The sequence below is a fragment of the Ursus arctos genome, unplaced genomic scaffold (genome assembly GCF_023065955.2).
Source record: "Ursus arctos isolate Adak ecotype North America unplaced genomic scaffold, UrsArc2.0 scaffold_18, whole genome shotgun sequence".
In the NCBI taxonomy this organism is placed as follows: domain Eukaryota; kingdom Metazoa; phylum Chordata; class Mammalia; order Carnivora; family Ursidae; genus Ursus; species Ursus arctos.
This window is the reverse complement of record NW_026622852.1, coordinates 1251905-1264121: the sequence shown is the minus strand read 5'-3', so window position 1 is coordinate 1264121 and position 12217 is coordinate 1251905. Positions and strand designations below refer to the sequence as shown.

Below are 12217 nucleotides of genomic sequence, written 5' to 3'. Positions count from 1 at the left end.
TCTAGAGTATAGAGAAACTCGTTTTCATGGTAAGAAACACATTATTTATAAATTTAACATAAATAGGCTCTTTAATAATACTTGGTTTATATTCTTTAGCTTTTGAAAAGTTAATTTAAGAAACTTTCATTTTATAAGCTTTTTAGTTTAAAAGTGAGGTAGTACCCTTAAGGCTTCTGTGAAAGAAAGCAGCCTTACTTCAGCTCATTTTCAAGGCCATGAGTCAGAAACATGTTCCTTTTAGGTATTTCTTCTAGTAATTACTTCCACATTTCTAACTACATGCTTATATTGATATTTCTTGATATTTCAGTTTGGCATTATCTGTTGACATCGATGTGGAAGATGAAATTTTAGTTCTCTTACAATCATTTCTAGTGATTTGGAAGTCACATGTTCTACCTCTGTTCTTAATTTTGATCTCTTCTGCCTCATCAATCTGAAATATTACAGTTGAATAATAATTTAGCTCTGTCTCAATTTTTACCCCCAAACTAGACATTATTATTACTTTTTTTTATAATATAATGTTTATTTACCCAATGATTAACAGTTGATTTCTTCTCTAATCCTTACATCTTAGAATTTTTTTGTGATTTTTCTCTTCCTGAAATATATACTCTAGAAGTGTTTTCTCTGTATCTCTATTTTTTATAATTTTTTTTTATTATGTGATCTTAGTCACCATACAGTACATCATTAGTTTTGGTGTAGTGTTCCATGATTCATTGTTTCCATGTAACACCCAGTGCTCCATGCAATACGTGCCCTCCTTAATACCCATCATCGGGCTAACCCATCGCCCACTTAAAATCCATTATTGGGCTAACCCATGCTCCACCCACCTCCCCTCCAAGGCCCTCAGTTTGTTTCCCAGAGTCTGTATTCTCTCATGGTTCGTCTCCCCCTCTGATTTCCGCCCCTTCATTTTTCCCTTCCTTCTCCTAACGTCCTCCATGCTATACCTTATGTTCCACAAATAAGTGAAACCATACGATAATTGTCTTTCTCTGCTTGACTTATTTCACTTAGCATAATCCCCTCCAGTTCTGTCCATGTTGATGCAAATGGTGGGTATTCATCCTTTCTGATGGCTGAGTAATATTCTGTTGTATATATGGACCACGTCTTCTTTATCCATTCGTCTGTTGAAGGGCATCTGGGCTCCTTCCAGTTTGGCCATTGTGGACGTTGCTGCTGTGAACATTGGGGTGCATGCGTCCCTTCTTTTCACTACATCTGTGTCTTTGGGGTAAATACCCAGTAGTGCAATTCCAGGGCCATAGGGTAGCTCTATTTTTAACTTTTTGAGGGACCTCCGCACCGTTTTCCAGAGTGGCTGTACTAACTTACTTTCCCACCACCAGCGTAAGAAAGTTCCCCTTTCTCCACATCCCCTCCAACGTTTGTTGTTTCCTGCCTTGTTAATTTCTGCCATTCTAACTGGCATAAAGTGGTATCTCAAATATGGTTTTGATTTGAATTTCCCTGATGGCTAATGATGTCGAACATTTTTTCACGTGTCTGTTAGCTATTTGTATGTCTTCTTTGGAGAAGTGTCTGTTCGTGTCTTCTGCTCATTTTGTGACTGGATTATTTGTTTTTTGGGTGTTGAGTTTGAGAAATTCTTTATAGATCTTGGATACCTGTCCTTCATCTGTAGTGTCATTTGCAAATATCTTCTCCCACTCTGTGGGCTGCCTCTTTGTTTTGTTGACTGTTCCTTTGCTGTGCAGAAGCTTTTTATCTTGATGAAGTCCCAGTAGTTCATTTTTGCTTTTGTTTCCCTTGCCTTTGGGAGACGTGTCTTGAAAGAAGTTGCTGTGGCTGATGTTGAAGAGGTTACTGCCTATGCTCTCCTCTAGGATTTTGATGGATTCCTGTCTCACATTAAGGTCTTTCATCCATTTAGAGCTTACCTTTGTGTATGGTGTAAGAGAATGGTTGAGCTTCATTCTTCTGTATATAGCTGTCCAATTTTCCAAGCACCATTTATTGAAGAGACTGTCTTTTTTCCATCAGATATTTTTTCCTGCTCCGTCGAAGATTAGTTGACCATAGAGTTGAGGGTCCATATCTGGGCTCTCTCTTCTGTTCCACTGATCTATGTGTCTGTTTTTGTGCCAGTACCATGCTGCACTGGTGATCACAGCTTTGTAACATAGCTTGAAATCAGGCAACGTGACGCCCCCAGCTTTGTTTTTCTTTTTGATCATGTCCTTGGTGATTCTGGGTCTTTTCTGTTTCCATACCAATTTTAGGATTGTTTGTTCAGCACTTTGAAAAATGCCATTGGTATTTTGATGGGGATGACGCTGAAATTACAGATTGCTCTGAGCAGCATAGACATTTTAACAATGTTTATTCTTCTGATCCATGGGCATGGAATGTTTTTCCATCTTTTTGTGTCTTCTTCAATGTCTTTCATCAGTGTTCTGTAGTTTCTAGAGTATAGAGCATTTACCTCTTTGGTTAGGTTTATTCCAAGGTATCATAAGACCTTTTTGGTACTATTGTAAGTGGAATCGATTCCCTAATTTCTCTTTCTACAGTTGCATTGTTAGTGTATAGGAAAGCAACTGATTTCTGTGCATTGATTTTGTATCCTGCCACATTGCTGAATTGCTGCATGAGTTCTAGTATTTTGGGGGTGGAGTCTTTTGGGTTTTCCACCTAAAGTATCATGTCGTCTGCGAAGTGAAAGAGTTTGACTTCTTCTCTGCCAATTTGAATACCTTTTTTCCCTTTTTGTTGTCTGATTGCTGTTGCTGGGACTTCTAGTACTATGTTGAATAATAGTGGCGAGAGTGGGCATCCTTGTCGTGTTCCTGATGTGAAGGGAAAGGCTCTCAGCTTTTCCCCAATGAGAATGATATTTGCTGTGGGCTTTTCATAGATGGTTTTTATGAAACTGCAGAATGTACCCTCTATCCCTACACTCGGAAGAGTTTTAATCAGGAATGGATGCTGTATTTTGTCAAATGCTTTTTCTGCGTCAATTGACAGGACCATATTGTTCTCTTCTCTTATTAATGTGTTCTGTCACACTGATTGAATTGCGAATGTTGAACCACCCATGCATCCCAGGGATGAATCCTACCTGGTCGTGATGGATAATCCTTTTAATGTACTGTTGGATCCTATTAGCTACGATCTTGTTGTGGATTTTGGCGTCCATATTCATCAGGGATATCGGTCTGTAATTCTCCGTTTTGATGGGGTCTTTGCCTGGTTTTGGGATCAAGGTAATGCTGGCCTTGTAGAATGAGTTTGGAAGTTTTCCTTCTGTTTCTATTTTTTGAAACAGCTTCAGGAGAATAGGTACTATTTCTTCTCTGAATGTTTGGTAGAATTCCCCTGGGAATCCATCAGGCCCTGGACTCTTGTTTTTTGGGAAGTCTTTGATCACTGCTCCAATCTCATTACTGGTTGTTGGTCTACTGAGGTGGTCAGTTCCTTCCTGTTTCAGTCTTGGTAGTTTATAGGTTACCAGGAAGGCATCCATTTCTTCCAGGTTGCTTAATTTATTGGCATGTAGTTGTCGATAATAATTTCTAGTAATTTCTTCTATTTCCTTGATGTTAGTTGTGATCTCTCCCCTTTCATTCATAATTTTATTAATTTGGGTCCTTTCTCTTTTCTTTTGGATGAGTCTGGCCAGTGGTTTATCGATCTTATTAATTCTTCCAGAGAACCAGCTTCTAGTTTTGTTGATCTGCTCTACTGTATTTCTGGTTTCTAATTCATTGATCTCTGCTCTAATCTTAATTATTTCTTTTCAAGTGCATAGCTTAGCCTTCTTTGTTGTTCCTTATCCAGTTCTTCAAGGTATAAAGATAGATTGTGTATTCTGGATTTTTCTGTTCTTTTGAGTGACTGTTAGATGGCTGTGTATTTCCCCCTTAGGACCGCCTTTGCAGCACCCCATAGGTTTTGGACCTATGTGTTTCTGTCTCATTGGTTTCCATACTTTAAGTTCTTCTTTGATTTCCTGGTTGACCCAAACATTCCTAAGCAGGATGGTCTTTAGCTTCCAAGTGTTTGAATTCCTTCCAAATTTTTTCTTGTGATTGAGTTCCATTTTCAAAGCACTGGGGTCTGAGAATATGCAGGGAATAATCTCAGTCTTTTGGTATCGGTCGAGACCTGATTTGTGACCCAATATGTGGTCTATTCTGGAGAAAGTTCCATATGCGTTCGAGAAGAATGAGTATTCTGTTGTTTTAGGGTGGAATGTTCTGTTATATATCTATGAGGTCCATCTGGTCCAGTGTGTCATTCAAAGCTCTTGTTTCTTTGTTGATTTTCTGCTTAGATGATCTGTCTATTCTTGAGAGTGGAGTGTTGAGGTCCCCTACTATTTACGCATTATAATCAATATGTCTCTTTATTTTGGTTAACAGTTGGCTTATGTAGTTGGGTGCTCCCATGTTGGGGGCATAGATAATTATAATTGTTAGGTTTTCTTGTTGGGCAGACCCTTTAAGGATGATATAGTGTCCTTCTGTATATCTAACTACCATCTTTAGCTTAAAATGTAATTTGTCTCATAAGAAAATTGCTACCCCATCTTTCTTTTGAGATCGGTTGGCATGATAAATTGTTCTCCATCCCTTCACTTTCAGTCTGGATGTATCTTTAGGTTCAAAATAAGTCTCTTGTAGACAGCATATGGATGGGTCATGCCTTCTTTTCCAATCTGCAGCCCTTTTATGGGAGTATTTAGGCCATTCACGTTGAGAGTGGTTATTGAAAGATATGTTTTTAATATCATCATGTTGCCTGTGAAGTCCTTGTTTCTATAGATTGTCTCTGTACATTTCTCTTTTTTATCCCTCTTGCCGTCTTTCTCCTTTTGTAGAACCCCCCCCTTAATATTTTTTGCAGGGCCGTCTTGTTGGTCACAAATTCGTTGTGTCTGCCAGTCTTGGAAGCTCTTTGTCTCTCCATCTATTCTGAATGACAGCCTTGCTGGATAAAATATCTTTGGCTGCATGTTCTTTTCCCTTAGTACCCTGAACATGTCTTGCCATCCCTTTCTGGCTTGCCAGGTCTCTGTGGACAGGTCTGACATTTTTCTGGTATTCCCCCGTCTGTACAAAAAAATCTCTTCCCTTTTGCCGCTTTCAGGATTGTTTTCCAGATCTAAGATTTTGGAATTGTACTATTATATGTCAGGGCGTTTGTCTGTTCTCATTGATCTTGGGAGGAGACCTCTCTGCCTCGGACACAAATGCTTGTTTCCTTCTCCAGACTGGGGCGTTCTCAGCCACGATTTGGTCAAATATATCTTCTAGACCTCTTTCTCCACCCCCTTGGTGATCCCAATAATTCTGATAGTGGAACGTTTAACTGAGTCACTAATGTCTCTCAGTTTGATTTCTTGGCTTTTAATTTGTTTTCCCATGCTGCCTCAGTTTCCTACTTTTCTTGCATCTTATCCTTAACTCACTAATTCGTTCTTCTGCCTCGTTTACCCTTTCAGTCTTAGTATCCAGTTCAGACTGCATTTCATTCATTGCATTTTTAAGTTCGGCCTGATTAGATCTCATTTCTGCCCTTAGCGATTCTATTATTGTCGTTAATATTTTTCTCAGGCCTAGATATCGCCTTGATAATTGTTTACTGAAATCTATTTCTAACATCTTGGTTATATCCATATCCATTAGTTCTGTGGCAGAGGCCACAGTCTCTGATTCTTTCCTTTGTTGGGGGTTTCTCCTCTGAGTCATTCTGTTGAGGGGTGGTTGAGGGAATGTACAGAGTCCAAAATATTGACCACAACCCAAGCAAGATGCACCTGATTTATAGGGATCTTAGGGTTGTGGGCCTCTTGTTCTTCCAGCTTGTCTTCTGGGGGTGGGGTCTGTCATGCTGTTACTCAGGTAACCCTGTTTGGACAGAGTTGCCCTGCCCCCTGTGGAGGGGAAGGAATAGGCTCAGTGAAAACCGCTTTGGGGGGCTTTTGTTCTCTGGTGGCTTTCCCTGTCTCTTCTGAGAGAGCAGAAATGACTGTATCCAAACCTCTGTCTCAGAACAGAGATATCGCAGTGTGCTCCTCACTTAGGCCTCCAGGTCGTACTGTCTCTGTTTCTGTCTGTGCTGCTAAAAACCCGCAGCATCCTGGGTTGTGCGCCCCACAGGAGCTCTCTCAACCCTCACTCCCAGGGCTGGGCACATCTCTGTCCTTTGTGCTACTAAAACCACAAGCCACTCCTGGTTTGCATGCGCACCCCGCAGCTCTAGATTTCAGTCTAGGGGGCTGCCCTAAAGTCCTTTCCCCACCACTACGGGTCTACAAGTCTGTGCCCGGTCCCCAGTGTGGGAGGCTTTTGCCTTCCTGGCGCAAGAACACGGAGGCTCCCTCCACCTTCCATTTTATTCTGATATCGGCCCACAGAGTCTCGGCTCCCCACTTCATACCTCAAGACCATCTGCCAAAGATATTCTGTTTGTAGAGATCAAAATATATCTTCTTACACCTCAGACTGATTTCATGGGTGTTCAGAATGGTGTGGTAGATATCCAGCTCAATTCAGGGGACTGGTAGAAATAGGGTCCCCCACTCCTCCGCCATCTTTTTTTTTTCAACACTTTAACTTTAAATTGGGATAGTTTCTATTATTGTCTTCCAAGTTCACTGATCTTTTCTTCTGCTGTGCCTAATTTGCCATTAGGCCCATTGAGTATATTTTTATCTCAGACATAGTAGTTTTCGTCTCTCAAAGTTTGATTGGTGTGTGTTTTATATCTTCTATGTCTCTACTTAATTTGTTGACTATATGGGTTTTGGTTTCAATAACTACTCTAATGGTCTTTGTTAATTCTAACATTTGTTTCATCTCTGGGCCAGTTTTGATGGATCAGTTTTTATCCTCATATGGATCATATGTTTCTGCTTCATTGTATGCCTGCTAGTTTTGATTTAGATGCCAAACATTGTTTTATAATGGAGGGTGCTAGATATTTTTATTCCTATAAATCTTCTTCAGCTTTTTTCTGGAATGCAGTTAAGTTACTTGGAAACAGATTTTGGATCTTTTAGGATTTGTTATCTGGGTCCAGAGGAATGCCCAGTTTAGGGCTAATTATTCTCTACTACCAAGGATTCTTTAGATGTTCCATGAATTGTGAGTTCTTTGAGTATGGCTGGTGGAAATAGCTATGGTTTTCTAATCTTTTGGATGTTTTCCCCCTACCCAGTCTTGGCTTGTTTCCTTACGTGCATGAACTAATTAGTACTCTGAATATTCAAGGGGGACCCTGTGTACATCTTTGGTGTTCTCACTTTATTCAGCTCTTTTTCCTCTTTGGTATTATGCCCTACAGACTCTAGCTGCCTTGATATCTCTGAACTCCTGGCTCCTTCTCAATCCTGGAGTTTGCCGGGCTTTGCCTGGGTTTCCCCTCTCTGCGTCATGGCTTGGAAACTCTCTAGACAATAAACTGCCAGAGTTGTTGGGCTCACCTTGTCTGTTTCCCGTATCTCAGAGATCACTGTCCTTTGCTTGATGCTTAGGTACTTGAAATCTGTTCTTTTATCTATTTTATCAGGATTTTTTTGGTTTGTTCAAGTGGGAGAGTAAATCTGATTCCTTATTACTTCATATTGGGTGAAAGCAGAAGACACTTTAGAAGTTTTTACCTTAGTTAGAATCAGTTTTGCTTTTTTCAACCAATTGAAAAGGACATTAATTTATCCTCATTCATGAATGATACTGCTTCTGGTTTACATTGTTACTGTTCTGAAATCTTTCAACCCTTTTGTCATTTCTGTATATGTAATCTTTTTTTCTACTCTGCTTGTAGGATTTTCTTTTATGTCTTTGATATTTTATTGTTTAATTATGATGTGCCCAAGTGTGGCTTTCTTAATTTATTTTTTGGGGCTTCCTGCATTGAGGATTTGTGTCCTTCATTAATTCTGGGAAATACACAGCCATTATGTCTTCAAATATTGCCATCAACACCATCCTCCTACCCCTCTTCTGTATTCTTATTTTTCTAAAGCTCCAATTGGTTGTTAGATTATAATCTGTCTTCCCATTGGTCTTTATAATCTCTTCCATACATTTTATACTTTGGTCTTTTTGAACTGAATTCTTTGAAATTTCCTAAGCTCTGCCTTTTCCTATGTACAGTCAACTATTTAAGCTATTCCTTATTTTATTTTTGTGTTTATACTTTTTTATTTCTACAAGTTCCTTTTGTTTCATTTTCAAATTTGCCTAGACAAAATCTGAATCTAAAAGATGGTTCTTTGAAATTCTCTGATAATTTCTTGTACCTGATTATTCCCACTTTTATTTCTTTAACATGTCTCTTTGTATTTTGTTTCTAATATTTCATTCACTGAAGCTTTTTTTAAATTTTATTTATTTATTTGTGAGAGAGAGAGAGCACAAGCAGGGGGAGCAGCAGGCAGAGGGAGAAACAGGCTCCCTGCTGAGCAAGGAGCCCAATGCAGGACTTGATCCCAGGACCCTGGGATTGTGACCTGAGCTGAAGGCAGACACTTAATTGACTAAGCCACCCAGGCATCCCTCCTTCACTGAAATTTTTACATTTTTTTTTAAATAGGCTCCATGCCTTTTTTTTTTTTTTTAGAGAACCAATAAAATTAATATTTTATTTCAGTTTTTCAAGTTAAAAAAGATGTAGAAATCCTCAAATCATTCTACTAGCTCATCCATGGATGCTTGCACATTCACATCATCACTAAAAATACAATACCTCACTTACAATCGAACGAGTACCTTTTATCTACAAACCCATACAAGTCCATACAAATCCACAGCTCAGCCAGCCTTCCCATCCAGGATGAGTGGCTGGTTTGACACTACCATGCTCCTGAACAGGCAAATGCTTCAGACACTAGTTTCTAGTTGTGAGAGCTAGTCACTTTAGAAGCAGCTTTTGTATTATGCCATTGGGACTCCCAGTGGAAATTTTTTGGTGATGAAAGAAATCACCTCCCACACTCATCCCCTACTGCTTTGCCTTATCTGCCTTCTCTTTGATCGTTTCTTTTTTTTTTTCAATTTTATTTTATTTCAATTCAGTTATTTAACATATAGTGTACTATCAGATTTAGAGGTAGAGTTCAGTCATTCATCAGTTGCATGTAACACCCAGTGCTCAATATATCACATGCCCTCCTTATGCTCATCACCCAGTTACCCCATCCCACAATCCACCTTCCCTCCAGCAACCCTCAGTTTGTTTCCTATGGTTAAGAGTCTCTTATGGTTTGTCTCCCTCTCTAATTATGTCCTATTTTATTTTTCCCTCCCTTCCGCTGTGATCCTGTTTTGATTCTTAAATTCCACATAGCAGTGAAATCATATAATTGCCTTTCACTGATTGACTTATGTTGCTTAGCATAATACCCTCTAGTTCCATCCATATCATTGCAAATGGTAAGATTTCATTTTTTGAAGGCTGAGTAATATTCCATTGTAAATATATACCACATTTGCTTTATCCATTCATCCCTCGATGAACATCTGGGATCTTTTCCATACTTTGGCTGTTATGGATATTGCTGCTATAAACATTGGGGTGCAGGTGCCCCTTCAGATCACTATGTTTGTATCCTTTGGGTAAGTACCTACTAGTGCAATTGCTGCATCATAACGTACCTCTATTTATAACTTTTTGAGGAAACTCATACTGTTTTCCAGAGTGCCTGTACCAGCTTGCATTCATACTAGCAGTGTAAGAGGGTCCCTGTTCTCCACATCCTCGTCAACATTTGTTGTTTCCTGACTTGTTAATTTTAGCCATTCTGACTGATGTGAGGTTGTGATTTGTATTTCCGTGATGCTAGGTGATGTAGAGTATTTTTTTATGTGTCTGTTGGCCATTTGGATGTCTTCTTTGGAGGGATGTCTGTTCATGTCTTCTGCCCATTTCTTGACTGGATCATTTGTTTTTTGGGTGTTGAGTTTGATAAGTTCTTTATAAATTTTTGGATTCTAGCCCTTTATCTGATAAGACATTTGCAAAGATGTTCTCCCATTCCATCTGTTGTCTTGGTTTTGTTGACTGTTTCCTTTGCTCTGAATACTATGAAAAATTATATGTCAACAAATTGGACAGCCTAAAAGAAATAGACGAATTCCCGAAAACAATCTTCCAAACCGAATCAGGAAGAAATAGAAAATCTGCACAGACTGATTGCAGGTAATGAAACAGAGTCAGTAATCAAAAATCTCCCAAGAAACAAAAGTCCAAGACCTGACAGATTCACAAATGAATTCTACCAAACATCTTTTTTTTGAAGGCAGCGAAAGAGGCGCTTTTTAAAAATTTTTTCTAATTATTATGTTCAGTTAGCCAACATATAGTACATCATTAGTTTTCAATGTAGTATTCAGTGATTCATTAGTTGCATATAACTGTGAGTTATTTTTTCTCTCATTTCTGATTTTACTTATTTGAGTCTACTTTTTTTTTTCTTGTTAAATCTGCTTAAAGGTTTGTCAGTTTTGTTTATCTTTTAAAGAATTAGTTCCTGGTTTCATTGATCTTTTCTATTCTTTTCTTTAGTCTCCATTTCATTTATTTCCACTCTGATCTTTATTTCCGTCCTTCTTTTTCTATTTCCTTTAGGTATAAGCTTAGATTGTTTATTTGAGATTTTTCTTGTTTCTTAAGATAGGTCTGTATCACTTTAAACTTCCCCCTTAGTTTGGGGTTTTTTTCTGTATCGCAAAGATTTGGGACCATTGTGTTTCCATTTCCATTTGTCTCCATGTATTTTTTTTAATTTCTTCTTTGATTTCTTCACAGACCCATTAGTTGTTTCAGAGCATATTATTTAGCTCCTATGTGATTGTGTTTTTTCCAGTTTTTTTTTTTTCTTACAGTTGATTTCTAGTTTCATACCATTATGTTGGAAAAGATGCCTGATACAATTTCAGTCTTCTTAAATTTATTAAGACTTGTTTTGTGGGCTAACATTTGATCTGTCCTGGAGAATGTTCCATGTGCACTTGAAAAGAATTCATTCTATTTTGGGATGGAGTGTTCTGTATATATCTGTTAGGTTCATCTAATCTAATGTGTCATTCAAAGTCATTGTTTCTTTGTTGATTTTCTTTCTGGATGATTTATCCATTGATGTAAGTGGAGTGTTAAAGTCCCCCTCCTATTACTGTATTACTCTTAATTTCTCTCTTTACATCTGTTAATATTCGTTTTACATATTTAGGTGTTCCTGTGTTGAGTGCATAGATATTAACATATATTATGTTATATCCTTCTGTCTCTTGCTACAGTGTTTGTTTTACAGTGTGATTTGTCTAAGTATTGCTACTTTTTCTTCCATTTACATGGAATATCTTTTTCCATCCTTTCAGTCTGCGTGTACTCTTAGGTCTGCAGTAAGTCTCTTGTAGGCAGTCATATAGACAGGTCTTGGTTTTTTTACCCATTTAGTTATCCTGTGTTTTTTGATTAGAGCATTTAGTCTGTTTACATTTAATGTAATTATTGATGTGTATTTACTTATTGCTATTTTGTTGATTATTTTCTGGTTTTTGTAGTTCTTCTCTGTTGCTTTTTTATTCTCTTGTTCTCTTCCCTTATGGTTTCAATGGCTTTCTTTAGTGTTGTGCTTGAATTCCTTTCTCTTGATCTTTTTGTATGTCTGTTACAGGTTTTCGTTTTGTGGTTGCCATTGGGTTCATATATAACATCCTGTATATATAGCAATCTGTATTAAAAGTTGATGGTCATTCAAGTTCAAGCACATTCTAAAAGCACTAAATGTTTATTCCTCTCTCCGTGTTTCATGTATACGATGTCATATATTATATCTTTTTATTTTGTGTATCCCTTGACTAATTTCTAGGTATAATTGATTTTTCTTTTGTATTTTAACCTCCATACTGGCTTTATAAGTGATTAATCTACTACCTTTACTATATGTTTGCTTTAACCATTGAAATGTTTTCCTTTCATAATTTTCTTTCTTCTAGTTATGGCCTTTTCTTTCCACTTAAAGAATAACACTGGTTTAGTAGTGATGAATTCCTTTAACTTTTGTTTGTCTAGGAAACTCCTTTATCTTTCTGTTCTGAATGATAACCTTGTTGGATAGTTTTTCTTGGTTGTAGGTTTTTTCCCTTCAGCACTTTGAATATATCATGCTACTTTCTTCTGACCTGCAAAGTTTCTGCTGAAATAGCCTTACGAGGTTTCCCTTGTATGT

General features: G+C 37.9%; 1 protein-coding gene across 3 annotated transcripts in view; it reads left to right on the top strand.

Annotated features, from left to right (window-relative positions):
• The window catches only part of KIAA2026 (KIAA2026 ortholog), a 145827-nt gene that overhangs the window by 65312 nt on the left and 68298 nt on the right, over positions 1–12217 (top strand). The gene's annotated exons all lie outside the window — the stretch shown is intronic.